Here is a 16,464-nt window from a genome sequence, read left to right on the forward strand (position 1 = left end):
TGTAGAAGTCATGTAGGACTGCTTTTTTTCTGGCTTGCTCCTCATAATTTTCTCAGCCTGTTTTCTTATAGAACCCAGAACCAGGAGTGCTGTGCCAGGGGCCAATTCTGGTAGTTTATTAAGGCTCTCTATTGAAGGTAGCTGAGGAAGGGAAGAGCGTCTGCGGGAATAAGACTTGATCTTGTGAGATATTTAGTGTTGCTTTTTCTATAATAAAATATTTTCCTGCCTAAGTTACTTTGCAGTGGTAGCTGTACCTGAGTTTTGAGGCTCAAAAATTTAAGTTTCTGCATTTAGCATCTCATAGTACAACAGCTGGGGGTTAAGTGAGAGGATTTATTGTTAGTACTTCTTCCTCTGGTGAGTCAGCCATAATCATCTCATACTAAGATGGTTAACTCTTTTTGAATCAGAGAGGAAAGAAAGGAAAACAATTAACGTGCCTTACACTGGCAAGTATGCACAGACAGATAAATTTATATACCCATGCTCTGGCAGGCCCAATCTTCTGGTTTAATCAATTCCACAAGTATTCATACATGTCTACATATATAAATATATATAAATACATATTAATGCATATATATATACATATATATAGACAAACAGACATATATACATATATTTGGATGGATGGGTGCATGGATGGATGGAACAGAGCTCTCTAAGCCAAACTATCCAACCAACAACTTAATTTCTTTTCTCTGGCCTTTTTATATCTTCTTAGATAAAAAGTTCTTTACAAAATTACCTCAGAGATAAAATAATATACAAAATGATAATTATAGAAGGATGTTGATACTAAAGAGGTGTTCCATTCTACATGATCATTATAAATTCAAAGCAACAGTTTCCAAATGGCCTTGCCTTATCATAGTACACACCTGTGACTCCATTTTTGGACCTAAATGTTTTTCTATGAACACAATTTTCCCCAAGTCTATTTCTCTTTTTAGAATAATTATGAAATCTTATACAGCCTTTATTTACTATTATAAGGAAAGACTATATTCTATTCTTGATTGTAACTTTCTTACATGTTTCTAGCATGGCAAGATCATCTCTAAAAACTTTATTTTTAAAATTATTTAATCAAATCAGGAATTCCATAGAAAAATTATTTGCCCATATACCATCACTACAAGAGACTATATCTTCATAGGTCTGCAAAAATTTGCTCAAAAGTGCAGATCAGTACCTAGTGATTTTTATGTATTTAATCATAAATACAAAAGCACATTAATAGCAGGAATCTTTCCACAAATGTGTTCTCTACTTTGCATAAACTAGCAAATGTGCCATAGCTGTACAATCCACCATAGAATCATCTCAGGAAGGTCACCTGCTAGTTTTTAACTTAGCCTAGATGGTTCCTGGGAGAGGACTGATCTGAAACACAACTGACTGGGCCCTCTGACATAAATTACTAATTAAGAAAATACTCTACAGAAAATGCCTTTTGTATAGCCCAATGTTGTTGAGATGTCTTTGTTGTTATTGTTGTTGTTGCTATTGCTGTTTTCGTTGTTGAGGTTCTCTCTTCCCAGATGACTTTAATTCTTGCCAGGTTGACATAAAACTGTCTAGCATCATGGCAATCTAGCTCCTAAACTCATAGCAGCTATGATTACTTGAAAAGGACTACAAAAATGTGGGGCATCAACAATTCATTCTGAAGCAGGCGTACATTCACAATGCTTCTCTCTTTCTGAGGATATATATATAATTATAGGTTGATAAGAAAAGAAACAATTTATTTAGATGTGTGTCCACTCTTAAGGTATGCATTCTTGTATAAATAGTCTTTCACCCACAATTTTGTAAGCAATTCCAAGGAAGTATGTGGAGTTCTAAAAAGAAAAAAATGACAGGAGATTAGAGATTAGGAGAGAACGAACATGGAATAGAAGAGAGGTATATGAGAGGGAGTGGAGTACATATGAGAGCGGGGAAGGGTCATCATGATCAAAACACATTTGATTTACCTTAATAAAAATGTCATTATATCTACTATTAGTATAGTCAGAATATGCTAATAAAATCATAACAAAACTGGGATATATGCAGTATAGGACCAAAGACCTCATCTTCTATGGGAAGAAAAGTCTGATGCAGCATCTCTCAGGCCATTGGATGTGAGTGGGAGGAAAATAAGGATGTTATTCTTGATGGCACAAGCCAGTCTCAGACTTAACATTAACCTTATATAGAAGAGCTACAAAAATTTTAATGCCTAACTGTATCTTTAATTTTTTAAATCCTATTTTTAATGGTGGTTCTTAAACACTTTAACCTCCTTTCTAGCTTACAACTGACCAGAGGTAGTGGAGAAGAAAGGAGCCAGGGGAAGTGGTCATGTTTATAAATGGTTTATTGGAGCAATTCCCATGTATGTTGTCAGGAAATCAGCAGATCTACTTGCAAACACTTCATGAATATAGCAGCAATCCAGTTCTGTAGAATTGGGACAATGAACACAAATCAGCAGAAGTAGCAGTACCAACAGAGATAGCCAGTCCTTGGTCAAATAGGCACATGTCATCAGAAGTGAGCAGCAGGAAAGCCAGAACATATATCTTGGTTATGCCTCTCTCAATGAAGCAAAAGTCAGCGAAGATTCAAAACCAATGAATACTTAGCTAGATAAGCAAACCAAGCTCAGCCTCCATCACAGTATGTTGAGTCCTTTTATACTCCTTCCAAACATCACATGACTTTTACAAGTCTTGTCTTGGAATGCTTCTTGCCTCAGGAAATGAGTCTGTCTCAGCTGACATTACATCAATTTGCGGCAAGAAATTGCAGCACACCACCAGAAGTTTTTTGGTGCATTTTTCTCTATGGAGCCCAACAAACAGCTGAAATTTCAACTATTGAAAAATAAGTTTCTACTTACTTTCAAATTTCCCAGCTTTATGTTCCATGGGACAAATGTTTAAGGAGAAAGGAGAAGAAGCAATAACATGGTGCAGAATGTACAATTTTACCTCCAGGCCCTCAATGGAAGACTGGTATTTACTCTAAGAAATGAACTTCACTCACTCATATTTCTGTTTCCAAAGTCTTCGGGGCAGATGTTGCACAACAGGAGCCGCTTCATCTTGTCTCCTGAATTTTCAATCAGTCTCTCAATTGCTGAAAGAGAGCTCAGCTTTACAGCATCAAAGATAAACATCTCTTGGAGCAATAGTCATCAACCTCTGAATTAATTTCTTATTACTTTTTAGGCAGGTGACCATAAACACAATCATTCAATGCATAACAATTTCTTCTCTTGATCCTCTGGAGGTGAGAGACTCTAACATCCTCTGGGCAGCAGAGTTGCAGAAGGGAGTTGCCTTCCTTTGGGAAGGCTCTAGAAGGGCAAACTTTGTTACCTTGCATGACTCAACCTGTGCTTAGCTGATAGATTATTGTTGTTTTAATGTGAAATATAACTTTGTAGTCCTGTGTTTAAATACTTGGTACCCATCTTGTTTATCTGTGAATACTATAGATCATATAGAAGGTTAAACCTTGCTGCAGGAAGTGGGCCCTTGGGGTGGGGTTATAATTCTGTCTCAGTTACTATCCTGTCTCTTCTTCCTGCCATGTATTCCCCACCATGATGGAATGGTTTCCTTGAACCACAAGCAACAATACTTACTTACTCTCTTTTGTTGATTTTGCTAGAGTATTTTATTATAGTAACAGGAAACTTAGCTAAAATCTGGAAACTTCTAGCTTTTTCTCTGAATTGTTTGTGGGCAAATCTCTTCTACTTGAGAACTTTTACAGTTCTTCCTTTGCTGCTTCTAACCTACGCTCATAGCTGGCATGTTTATTAACAAGGTAATATCTGTGCAGGGCTGAGTATTGTGAGCGTGTGTGTGTGTGTGTGTGTGTGTGTGTGTGTGTGTGTGTTTGTGTGTGTGTGTATTGTGTATTGCATGGGTCCTAGAGTGTTGAAGAACATAACTATTAAGGTTGTAGTCTTACATGACTGGATTTTTATTTGAATCTATCTCACTTTTGAAGACAGTGACTAACAAATCTGATTCCCTGGCATGGACATCCACCTTTGTCATTGTCAGGTAGAGTGTTAACTCTGTAAGAGTATGACATGCAGAGTCCTCAGTACAAGACAAGCAGAACAATTGGTGATGGTGGTAGTGGTGGTAGTAGTTGAGGGCACTAGCTAGGTAACCTTAAATCAGTTTTAGTCTCACATGCCCCACTCCACCTCACCCCCAACATGGACAGAGATTCCTGTTCCTCTGGTGAAGTTCCTTCTCAGGGAAGCCAAGGGCTTGAGGGCACCTTAAAGCTTTGTGAGTCATGGGGACCTTTGAGTTCCACACTCTGGTATCACCAATCTTCAAGCAGCTACTTAAAACTGTTTTATTTCAAAGTTCAAAGATGCCCTATGTCTTTTATTTTGATAATGGTTAGTATTAACTGTCCACTTGACAAAATGTATAACCACCTAGGAACTCAATGCTGAAGGCATATATGTAAAGGATAATCTTGATTACATTAACTGGGGTGATGTCCCATGTATTGTGAGTAGCATCATTCTTTGTGGAGAGGATCTTAAGCTGTACAAAACTGAGGAAGTTTGCTGAGCCATAAATATGCATTTACTTCTCTATATTTTTCCTGATTACTGACATGAGGTGAATGGACATGTTATAATTCTGCTGTCTTTAGACCTGAGTTTTTCATCATGATACCTTAAAATGTGAACTAAAATAAACCTTTTCCTTTAAGTGCTTTTTTGCCAGGGTATTTTATATGAAATGAAGCTAAGACACTGTTCTCATATGAAGTTGATGGAATATGTTCTCTCTTGATATGATATGTGTTTCTCTGCACATATTTATTTACTTCAAAAATATGATTGAATCATGCCTGAAACTAAAATATGTATGGTAAATAAATATGTACTGGTAATTTGTTCACACAAATCGCCGTTAGAAAGTCAAATTACACAGAATCTGAGTTTCATTTATGACTGAGTATGATAATATCAAGCAAGGGGATTACTGAGCACCCTTACCAAAAGAGAGTAAAACCAGTGAACCTATTCTTTCAGGGAGATCCCAGTCTTGGTTCTCTGTTTATAGCTTTTTCAAGATACTGAGGATAACAATAACAATAAGTGGCTTTTAAGAGGTGTTGTCAAAGACATTCATTAAAACAAGACACACTAGGGCTGGAGATTTATCTTCATTTATAGAGTGTGTAGAGTGATTGACTAGCATTGGCAAAGTCTTGGATTCTATCCCCAACAGCACCTAAACTTTATGTGTGTGGTGATGCATATCTCTAATTGGAAGTAGGGACAGAAGGATCAGGAGTTCAAGGTTATACTTACCCAAATAATGAGTTCCAGGATGGTTGTGATACTCTGTCTCAAAAGAAAACGCTTGTGGACAGAACTTATAAAGCATCTCTCTGTCTTTCTGTATTGCCTCTTGAAATATCACCAAGGATTCTACATCCAGCTGCCACCTCCATGGAGTCAACATGGGCTCTTTTATGAGTTGTTTAGCAACTAGTGCTGGCTTTTGTGATATGAATGCACTTTCCCATTCACTCTTATCTTGGAGAAGTGGAGGAACTTGCATTTGCTCTACTATGGAGCAGTGAGGATTTTACAAAAATGACTTGCTGTTAGATGTATCTTTTCTATGAGGTATTCAACAAATCATTAAAATACATTATCTGTATCTATTCCTACAGCATACTTTTGACAAGTGCCTAATAAGTCAGGCTTTCCACATTGTTCTAATCTCGGCTAATTTGAACACAGCTTTGCTAGCCCAAGGTCCCTGTTTGTGAACAAAACAACAGCCATAATTGACTTCAGTAAGTAGAAAAGCATTCACTAGTATCAACAAGGATTCAAGAGAATGTTTACTTCCAGTGTATCTTTATGGATCACAAAGGCCAAGCTCTTTCCAGGTTTCCCCCATAGAAAAAAAAACTGTATCCACTTAAGATGGAGTATGGAATTTCTTTTATTCATCTATGTTTTCCTAAGGAGATGGTAACACAGTGATTGCCTTTGAGTTGAAACATGCTCTCCAGGAAGGAGAAGGTGGCTTATAGGACGCAGGAAGTGATAACCCTCATGTCTAGAGTAGCTAAATCCTGAAACATTGACTAGATGTCCACACACTAACCCATGGCCTTGGAAACACTAAACACCTGCTGAGGAGGGCACTGATAAGGAACAGCTGAGAGGAAAGATTCATATCTGGAACTATTTCTAAGTCCTGCAGAAAACCCCTATAGAACAGCTTCTGTTGTGTCATCCCTGATCCCATAAGTAACCCCACACCCATACTCCTGTAACCCCACTAACTTATTGGTTTACCAAGTTTAACATTTGCACATTTGATATGCTCTGGGTATGAGTAGCTATGCATGTGTTGTGTCTCTCCAGAAAAAGAAACTAGAGCTATCAAGTTGAAACAAGTCCTGATTCAGAAAAGGAAATACTTAATTCAAAAAGCTAGTAGCTGTAGCATGTAAGGTACTGGCTGCTACAATGGGAAAAAATGATTTTCATGAGAGACCCACATGTTTCAAATAGACAGGAAAACGCATGTCTTTAATAAATAAATAATGTGGGAAAAGTTCTTGATCATATAACCATGGTGTCTATTAATCTATCTAAAGCTGATAGTCAGGCTTTAACTAGTTATGGAAGTAGAGAAGATGAGAATGAGGATGAAGAAATAGAAGACTTTGAAGAGAGTCCTGTAGATGTCCAGACTTCACTTCAGGCTAACATTGAAACTACAGAAGAAAATGAACATGACAGTCAGGTTCTGCAACATGATCTTGAAAAAACATCAGAAAGTACAAATATACCATCAGATCAGGAACCAACTAGTAAAAATGATCAAGACAGCTCTCTTGTAAAACCTTGTTATCTCAATATCTTGGAAAATGAACAACATTTAAATAGTGCTACCCATAAGGACTCACTCACTACTATGATTCATCTAAATAGCCTGACCCTATGCCATTATCCTTGACTGCAAGTGAAACATTAGTGCCTAGAGTCAAAGAAGTTAAATCTGATCAGGAAACTCCCAAGAGCTCTCTGGCTAGAAGTCCTGATCCTGAATTCCCAATGTTAGTGAATGACTATGAAGCGGAATCTGGTAAAAAAAAGTCAAAATTCCGTTGAAGACGACTTTGTGAAATTGAGAATTTGCCACTCAAACTGTCTATTCAGAGGAAGAACTGAGGAAGAAAACGATAGAAGAAGAACAGAAAAAAATACATTTATCTGGTGAAATATGTAAGATGCAGACTGAAGAATTGGCTAGAAATTCTCAGATAATAGTGGGAGCCTAGAGTATATGAAATGTCTTCAGAGATTCATCTCTCTTACATAGTCAGCACATTAAAAAAAAAGACACTAAGTAAACATTTGTTTTGATCTGTATAAATTGTAAATTAGTTTGACCCTGCATTTTTTATGGATTTGCTAATTTCTGCCATTAGCAGTTTAAAACATTAGAATCTGAATCCTGGACAGATTCAAACCTTGACACACTATGGGATTTTTCTTTTGCATTTATTATTTTTCTTATGATCTTGATCTCCACCCCTCATTGTCACATTTGGTGTTGTGGAGCCCAAAGGCTACACCAGGATGCCAAGAAGGAAACTTGCAGTTGCCCTCAGCTGCAATCATAAGAGGATTTAATTAATTAGTTCAGTGCATTGAGGCTGCTTGCTCACGCAGGAGAAGCAGCCAAGAATTCCGCTTGAGCAGAAGCGTTACATGTACAGTTTGAACATGGAAGGTGTTTTTGGTGATAAACTGGCCAGTTGGCATTCATAGGTTTTGGAGGACCCTCTAACAGGGAGCTATCTGTTATCAGATGGCTCCATATGTCTGATAGCCCAAGATTTTCTTGGAACTATGTGTTTTCACCCCTTTTGGAAAGGGAGAGATCTTGTGGTTTTTCTTGGTACTGTGTGGCCTCACCCTTCTGGGAAGGGAGGGAGTCAAGGGGTAATTTTCAATGGACTTTACATTGTGTTAATTTTAAAATGTAGTTTTAAATAAAGTTTGAACTTGAACTTATCTGAAAAAAAAAGGGGGGAGGGGATCTCAGGCAGAGGAAGGGAACTGGGCGAACAGAGAGTATACTACAACTCACTCTCTTCAGAGATTTTTTGAAAACTTATCAAGTGACTTGAGGCAGCTCAAAAACCTGGCTGTTGAAGGATTTGTCCTTGTCACCAATTACCTATGCCTTACTAAAAACCTTTAGATTACATTCCTAAATCTATCCATCAAAGTATATTCAATTGTTTGGCTACTTCCTCACTCCAAGAATTACTACCAAGGTCTACCTATCAAATTTTTGAAGTACAACTATCAAAGGTGCCCTTTGGCTCACCTAATTAATATGCCCAATGAAATAAAATGCCTCTTCCTAACACAAGCCCCCCCCATACACACACACACACACACACACACACACAGACACTTGTTTACCTGTTTTAAACCACCTTTTGCAAATTGGCCACCTCTGTCTCCTCTATTCAGAGGCAGTCCTTTTACCTCTAGGACAAATACCTGCCTCCTCTCCCCTGTTCCCTTCCCCTTGTCCTCTACCTTATTTCCTTATCTCCTATTCCATGCCCTTTCTCTCTGGGGGGCAATTAAATCTTTCTGCTGAGATCTTGGTCTTAGGGCTAGTGAGCTGATACTTTTCCTTTCAGCTTGTACTCAAATGAATTTAATAGGGAGAATAGGGGACAGAAACTTAGAAAAAAGCACATAAAATTAGTGTTAATCCAAGTTTAGACAACTTGAATTTTCTTCAGATTGGTTGACAAGTAGAAAAAAGGCCACATACTCTTTTAACAAAGAAAGAATAGAAATAAAGTTGATATTGTGTACACCAGAGAGTAGTGACCAAGGAAACTGCAGCTGATTCTGGGCATCTGTATCTCTTGATGATTGAATGACCTTTGTGGGTAAAGATCCTTAAAGGTGTGGTTAGATTGTTCCTGCTGTATCAAATATAAAGGTTTGCATCCTCAAAAGACCTGGTATCATTATATCATCTGCATTGTGATTTAACAATTACCTCTTGCTGTGACCTTCTCTATAGCATCATTAAAAGTAATGCTCTAAATGGAAATCTGGTTCACTATTAATAGCATTGTGGAAAATCAGTAACTTACACAGTGAATAGGTAATCAATCTCATAAATATTGATAAATCTTCTTTAAAACCTACAAATACTTCTTTAAAAATACCAGTTGGGGAACTCTTAACAAGCAGTTAAAAGAACTGACTCCTCATCCAGAGGTCCTGAGTTCAATTGCCAGCAACCACGCATTAGCACATATCCATCTGTACTGGGGTCAGACACCCTTTTCTGATATGTCTAAAGACAGCTACAGTGTACCCATATACACAAAATATATAAATAAATCTAATAAAAATTGCTAGTTTGTTGCTTGCCTTGTGACAACCCATTCCAATATCCCCTTGAAATATGTGCTTTTCTTACATTTTCTTAACAAATTAAATTTCTTAACAAAACACGTGTTTTGATTGAAAATTTTCCTGAAAGAAGATAAGAATCAAGAAAGAGACAACAGGGTAAATCTGTTCAGAAGCATCACTAGTCATAAAAGTGGTGTAGGAAAAGCCTCAGTAAATCTAAAATCACTTTCTCTTCAGCAGGGTACTATGCATTTTATCTTATTGAGATAGTGTCTCTCCCTTTTACCTAATGCATTCAAATGAAAATACAATGACAGGCCATCAAGTTTCAGCCTTCTGCTTGTCTCTATATATTCCTGGTAGTGGCATTATGCAGTTTCACCTAGTTATTTGTGGAAGTTCTGGGAATAATACTCCAGTCTTCATGCTTTCATATCAAGCACTTTACCAACTTATTTTTTTCCCAAGTCCTCAGCTTACGTTTCCAGCTGAGTCTATTACTTCTTTTATCTATTCTTGCAAATAGTGAGGTAAAAATAACTAATAGCACTTCTCAATCATTTGTCTATTTACCACACATTAATTGAGAGTCTACGTACCAAGGAACATTATAGGCAATTGTACTACTTCAGTTAGTAATGGACGCATTGCTCTGAGTCTCACAGAGATAACATTTCCAGCACAAAAACCTAACAATCAATAATAAATGTGATAAATGCTTTCAATACACCATGTTTTAAAGACTTTGTAAGCTTAACAGTGGAAAGATGTTCAGCACAGGAAAGACCATTAATACCAGAGTGTGACAAGCAATAGAATTCAATATTGTATCCTTGTCAATGTGCAAGTAAATCAGGCTTCAGAAATCAAGACCCCTAAGCAGGTTTCTGATTGAAGAAATAAATCCTACGTTGAAGAAAGATAACTTGTGTGTCTCCCATGTGACTGGAGTAATGTGGAGGAGCAATGTGGGACAGAGGAATGGAAGGATGCAGGAGCCAGCCAAATAAAGGCTGACCATGCTTGTTGGCCATGTCTCCACTGTGATTCCATGGAGAAAAGGAGAGGAAGATGGAGAGCGCAGTAAATGGAAACTCAGTGTTGCTGCAGTGTAGCATAGGAGACAGTTAGGGCAAGAGCAGAAGATTTGGTAAAAAGTATCAATCATTTTCTTAAAGTAACTATAACTGCAGAATTTGTGAGGAATGTTCAGTTTCAAAGACCATTAATGCAGAAAACAGTGAATTTCTTGTGTGACCAGATATATTAAAGACAAAGGAAAAAAGTCAATGATGACTCTCAAACTGCGTATGAGAACACACAGCTGGTGAAAGAAAGATTTCAAAGGAAGTTTTGTACATCTTAGGACTCTGCTTCAATTACAAGGCCATGAAAAATGACTCTGACACTTACAGAAGCCTCCTCTGCATATCAACTTGTATACTGATGTCCAATTAGAATGGTTTCATCTTGCACCTTTTCTTATCTATTTATTTCTTCTCTAAATTCCATATTGAGACAAAATAATTACATATGGAAAATATCCTTTGTATGGTTTCTAGAAGAGAAAATTATGTCTTAGTTTAAATGAGAATAGATCCATATATTCACTCAAAAAACTCTCATACTTTCAATAATAAGTTAGCATCACTAGCCCAGGACTGTCTACTAGAAACTGCAATATAACAGATAAAAATCATCAATATAACTCCTGTGGTAGAAATGTATAACAGATGGAATAAAGAATAGAAAGTTAAGAGATACATGGTAAAAAGTAATTCAGAAACAAATAAATGTGACAGTGTAATATAATCAAAAGATTTGTATAACAAAATGCCCAGGGATTATGGGTATGGTGATACTCTCAAAAGTAACTTCTAGGAGTCTGCAATAACGCTTGTAGGAAAGAAAAATAGAAAGGTGTTGGATGTTCAGAGAGATGAAGGCAGGTATTATGAGATGTCCTAGCTATGAAAAAAGAATGTAGAATTAGTTGAGTTTGTGTGTATGTGTCAGCTTGGCATCATATAGGAGAGAATGACTTAAGTTTAGCAACTGAGGACAGTAATGGAGATGGTCAGTAATGACTGAGTTGACTTGTGCCTCCATGGCACAGAAGCTAATCTAACATGAGAGCTGTGCTTTCTCCTTCAGGTGAGAAACATCATTTTTCTTCCACTCAAGACTAACTTTTTCTTTCCTCTTGTCTCACTCATGTTCCTCTTGTCCCTTCCCTCACTCTGTTTCTTCTTTCTTTTCTTACATTCCTTCATTTTTCTTTTCCTTTTTCTCCTTTCCTTCCTTCCTTCCTTCCTTCCTTCCTTCCTTCCTTCCTTCTTTTTTTCTTTTTTTCTTTCTTTCTGTCATTTTTATTTTTATCCGTTGATAGAAGAATAGTATTTCATGTAGGCTTACATGATTTGTGATCTGGTACTCACTATTTTTTCTTTAAGTTAAAGAAATTTATTTATTTACAAGTGCAAGCAGGAAAAAAATTATTTACTTACATCAAACAATGCCCCCTACCAGTTCCCCCTCCCACAGACTGTCTTAGGATTTTACTGCTGTGAACAGACACAGTGACCAAGATAACTCTTGTGAGGGCAATATTTAATTGGGGATGGCTTACAGGTTCAGAGGTTCAGTTCATTATCATCAAGCTGGGAGCCGGGCACCATCCAGGGAGACATGCGGCAGTAGGAGTGAGAGTTCTATATCTTGTTCCAAAAGCAAATAGGAGAAGACTGGCATCCAAATAGCTAGGATGAGAGTTTAAAACCCATGTCCACAATCGCACACCTAATTCAACAAGACACCACCTATCCAAGACCACATTTCCAAATAGTGCTATTTCCTGGCTAGTAATATTCAAACTACCTCAGAGACACTTCCCCATACTCTTTCCTTTTCTCCTCTGAGATGATGCTTCCCTATCCTCAATCCTCCTATGCTCTTGTATCAAGTTTCTGCCAGGGCAGATGCATCCTCTCCTCTCTCACTAAGGCCAGATAAGGCATCCCTGTTGGAGAACTATTCAATCAGTCAGGCTACAGCTTTAGAGCTAGTCTCTACTCTAGTTGTTGGGCTCCCACATGGATACCAAGCTGCAAGTCTGCTAAATATGTGCTGGGCCTCTTTCAAGCCCATCTGTGTTCTTCGGATGGTGCCTCATTCTCTGAGATCTCCCAGAAGACCAGGTTAGTTGACTCTGTTGGTTCTTCCTATTGGGTTCACATCATCTTCAGGGCCTTCAGTCCTTCAGCCTACTCTTCCAAAAGTGTACCCGACACTATCCAGTGCTTAGCTATGGCTATCTGCATCTGTTTCAGTTACCAGCTGAATAGAGCCTCTCAGAGGACAGTTATGCTATGTACTTGTCTGTACAAGCTAAAGAGAGTTATTAGTCCTGTCAGGGATTAATATTTGTCCATAAGATTGGATTCAAGTTGAGCTGGTTTTTGGTTGCTGGTTCCTTCATCCTCTATTCAATCTTTGTGTCTGCATATCTTTTAGACAGGACAAAATTTAGGCCAAAACTTTTGTGGATAGGTTGGTGTCATTATTCCTCCACTGGTGAACTTACCTGGAAATAAGAGGTGGCCTCTTCAGGTCCATATCCCTACTGCTAGGTATCCTGGCTAAGGTCACCCACATTGACTCCTGGGACCATCTGCCGTCTCATATCTCTAAGACTTCCCAAAGACTCCTCCTAAACCCAGAAGCTGCAGATTCCATTCATATTCCTGGCCTCCTGAGTCTGTCTCTTTTCTCTCTACAAACCTGATCCTATCTGCCCATTCCCACCCATTTCCTTCCCCAACCTACTTCCCACCCTTCCTCCCTCTACCTCTCATGAGTATTTTGTTCCCCATTCTAAGTGTGATTTAAGCATTCTTGTTTGGCTCCTCTTTCTGGTTTAACTTCTTTGGGTCTGTGGGGTATATTATGGGTGTTCTGTACTTTATGGATAATATCCAATTATCAGTGAGTACATACTATGTTTTACTGCTGTGAATAGGCACAATGAAGAAGACAACTCCTATAAGGACAACAATTAAATGGGGATTGCTTACAGTTTCAGAGGTTCAGTCCATTGCAATCAAGCCAGGAGCACTGTAGCATCCAGCCAGGCATGGTACAGGCAGAGCTGAGAGTTCTACATTTTCATGAAAAGGTTACTAGGGGAAGACTGGTTTCCAGGCAGGTAGGGTGAGGATACTGAAGCACATGCCCATAGTAACACACCTAATCCAACAAACATAATCAAACCTTAACATTACACTATCTGGCCATCTAGGCTTGTTCAAACACATGAGTCTACAGAGTCTATACCTAGTTATAGTGCAATAAAAATACATTTAGTACAACTTCTAAAGTCTCCATAGTCTGTAGTAGTCTTAAAAATGTTAAAAGTCCAAAGTTCAAAGTCTCTTCTGAGATTTCTCCAATCATTTAACTGTTATCCCAAAATAAGATAGGAAAGCAAACTCCAAACCTTGCATCTGTGTGTCTGATGTCAAACTGGTCTTCAGATCTACAACTTTTTTTCATCTTTATGACTGCAACAAACTTCTTTCTCCTGGGCTGGTTCCACTTACTGTTAACAGTTTTCCTCAACAGATATCCCTTGGCTCTGGCATCTAAAACACCTTGATCATTTCCAAGGCTCCTATAACGTTACAGCTTCTTGTTAAAATGTATGAAATCCACAAATGATCATCTGGACTCCTCAAATGGACTTAAATCAATTCACCAGCTCTGATCTCTGTAGCCCTCTAGGCTTTTGTTTGCTCCATTGTGCTGCTCAGGTCATACCATGGTTCTGCCATCTCCAATATGCTGTGGTCTTCTGCTGCAACTAGCCTTCACTAATACATTCTCATAGGCTCTTCTAATGGTATCAAGCCTCAACTACTTTTCATAACCTCTTCAGTTCTAGGCTGTCAACTGCAACTAAGGCTGCACCTTCACCAATAGCCTTCCATAGCCTCTCTTAGTGCCTAGCTTCAGCTGCTTTTCAGGACCCCTTCGTGCCTTCTAAACAAGTACCACTTGGGTAACACTTACACATTACCTAGTACAGCTGCAACAAGAGATACAACCTTTTGCTCTCAGAAAACACTTCCCAGATTTCATCTAAGTAATGCTGGACGACTCCGACTCCGACTCCGACTCCTCCTCTTCCTCCTCCACCTTCTTCTTTATTGGATATTTTATTCAACTACATTTCAAACGTTATCCCCCTTCCCCATTCCCCCCCAGAAACCCCATATCTCATCTCTCCTTCTCCGGCTTCCACTAGGGTGTGCCCCCACCCACCCACTGACTCTCACCTCTCTGCCCTTTAATTCCCTAACACTGGGCCATCCAGCCTTCACTGGACCAAAGGCCTCCTCTCCCACAAATTCCAATCAATGCCATCCTTCCCTACACATACGGCTATAACCATAGTTCCCTACCTATGTGTTCCCAGACTGGCTGTTTAGACTCTGGGTTTTCTGGTTGGTTGGCATTTTTGCTCTCCCCATGAGGCCACAAATCCCTTCAGATCTTTCAGTCTTCTCTCTAACTCCTCCATTGGGAACCCTGTGATCAGTTCATTGTTTAGCTGAGAGCATCTGCCTCTGTATATGTCAGGCTCTGGAAAAGCCTCTCAGAAGACAGCTATATCAGGCTCCTGTCAGCATGCACTTCCTGGTATCCACAGCTACATCTGCCTTTGGTGACTGCACATGGGATGGATACCAAGGTGGGGCAGTCTCTGGATGGCCTCTCCTTCAGTCTCTGATCCACATTTGGTCTCCATTTTTTGCTCCAGTGAGTAACTCTTATAAGGGCATCATTTAATTGGAGATAGATTACAGGTCCAGAGTTTCAGTCCATTATTATCATTCCAGGAGCATGGCAACATCCAGGCAGGCATGGTGTAGGAGGAGCTGAAAGTTCTACATCTTTATCTGAAAGATGCTGGGAGTAAACTTTCTTCCAGGCAGCTTGGACAAAGATATTAAATCTATGCCCACAGTGACACAAATACTCCAGAAAGGCTATACTTCCTAATAGTGCCTCTCCCTAGGCCAAGCATATACAAACCATTACACCATGCATGTCATTATGGGTCAGTGTTATATCACTAAGTATGATATTTTCTAGCTCAATTCATATGCCTGCAAAATTCATAATGTCCTATTTTTCTTTTAAAAAGATGTATGAAAGTTGTGTTTCATTCTTGTACATGCTTATCTTCTCTGTATCATTGCAATGTTAGTATATGTGTTGCTGAAGTGACCATACAGTTTCTTAGTGGTTATGTACTAATGACATATTTCTACAAAATTTAAGGAACTATCCACATAATCAATAACTATGGACTATATTTATTCTACTCAGTACCTTGCATTGACTCTAACAAAATTGTCCTCAATATTGATGTCACCTTATCATATGCACACATGGAAATGAGAATCCAATGGGATAGACAGTATTCCAAGTATACAAAGAAGGTAAAACTACTCAGTATGTAAGTGTCAATTAGCAGCAACACAATAATAAACACAGGGTCATTCCAAAGCAATGTAGCTGCATAGACTGGTGTTCTTTTCCCTGACCAGGCTCTTGTTTCAGTGACCAGTGTCAGTGTAATTAGCATGGAGTGAACACTTACATTGGGCAAGATGATTCTATTTTCTAAAACTAATTATGAATCAATAGAATACATTGTTGAACAATGAATATCATCTGTGGCATGTAAAATTAAAATCTTGGCAGAAGGTCAAAATTAATTTTGAAAACATTGGTGGAACAGAAGGTTACTTATAAAGAAAATTGAGAAAGCAAAAGCTGTATGAGTTCTACAAATAAAAAGGAAAAGCATGTACCTAGAGGCTTCTCACCTTTGCTGGTTCTTTAACTTTGATCCTGGCTTCAGCTTTTTGAAAAAGTTCTGCCTGAAGGAGTCCCTTCATTTGTGCATAATGTGGACGTGGAGACAA

General features: G+C 38.5%; 1 pseudogene; it reads right to left on the minus strand.

The window, feature by feature from the left end:
• Positions 1 to 15,671: 15,671 nt before the first annotated feature.
• On the minus strand, positions 15,672 to 15,764 carry LOC114609472 (annotated as a pseudogene).
• Positions 15,765 to 16,464: the final 700 nt, after the last annotated feature.

Source organism: Grammomys surdaster, unplaced genomic scaffold (assembly GCF_004785775.1).
Source record: "Grammomys surdaster isolate TR1022 unplaced genomic scaffold, NIH_TR_1.0 125973, whole genome shotgun sequence".
In the NCBI taxonomy this organism is placed as follows: Eukaryota; Metazoa; Chordata; class Mammalia; order Rodentia; family Muridae; genus Grammomys; species Grammomys surdaster.